Source organism: Caenorhabditis briggsae (genome assembly GCF_000004555.2).
Source record: "Caenorhabditis briggsae complete genome, chrX, whole genome shotgun sequence".
Lineage (NCBI taxonomy): Eukaryota > Metazoa > Nematoda > Chromadorea > Rhabditida > Rhabditidae > Caenorhabditis > Caenorhabditis briggsae.
The window spans coordinates 3,559,128-3,560,343 of record NC_013491.2 but is presented as its reverse complement, the minus strand read 5'-3'; positions in this window follow the sequence as shown (position 1 = coordinate 3,560,343).

Genomic DNA, 1,216 nt, shown 5'->3' with positions numbered 1-1,216 from the left:
TCAAAAAACATCAGAGAAAACACTGAAAATCAATAAAAATTCAAATTTCGCGCGCTTTTACCGGCAGTTGGCCTACAACTTTGACTTTTCGATGCCGTTTTTCTCAATGAAGGAATTTTTTTTCAATTTTTTCTTTATTTTTATGTGAATCTACATGGATTTCTGCACAAAATAAAGCAATAAAATTTTCCACCGCACACCACCTTTAAAAATTTTGTGATAACTTTCATAGGAATAGAGATAATTGAGCTCAACGTTGACGGTTTGGGTGGGCTTCTATTAGAGAAACTGTGTTTAGCTCTGTTCATTTTCTACAGTAATCCTGGTACTATTCGGACTTTTGAATTCTTTGTGCTCTCAACTTTTTTCATATTTTTTCACGGTTATTAGCGAATAATCAAGCTCAAAACTCAAAACTCGACTTCTCGGTTTCATTCTCTTTGATTGAGATCTATTACTAACCTAAAAATGTCCTTTTTCCGCGTCACTGAACATTTGTTAGGGCAAAACCATTAAACCAGACCTCCTGGATCTCTATGGAGTTGATGAAGATCACGTTACATATCCGTAGCACACCCTACCACTAATTCAATTGAACTTGTCCATCCATCCCCAGCCGAAACCACCTGTCTCGAGAATTTGGCGACTTTCGATTAGATAAACCGAAACCAGGTTCCATTCCTCTCCCTTATTAGGGTCACGGTTTCACTTTGTACTGACCTTTTTGCCGACACCGAAAGGGGAGCGACAAGCCTATTTCATGCCTCACTGTGCTAATGAGTTTAATTGCTATCAAAAGAAACTCCGAGTGTGTTTCTCCATGAAGTTCAACACCAATTGTCTATTGAACGGATTGAAATCGAGACGATTTTCGTGTGATCATAATACAAGATACAGATGTTTTAATTGGCAAATAGGGGGTCCTGAACATGTAAAAGAACTTCTTTACAAGAAGGTTTGGAGGGACGACAGGAAAAAATACAGAAGCGGTGCAAATCTCCCCAAATCAGCGGGGAGAAAAGCAAAAAGGACAGCATTTTTGATTAAGGGTTACCAGATATTGGGTTTCTAAATGTTTCAAGAAAATACAACAACCATAGTGATGAGTTTTAAAAAATTAATGAGGGTATTCATGTAGCGAAAATATGTATTGAAATGCATTTCCGCGCCCTCGAATTTCAATGCATGAGCGTGGCGAAATGTATTTCAAAGCAGA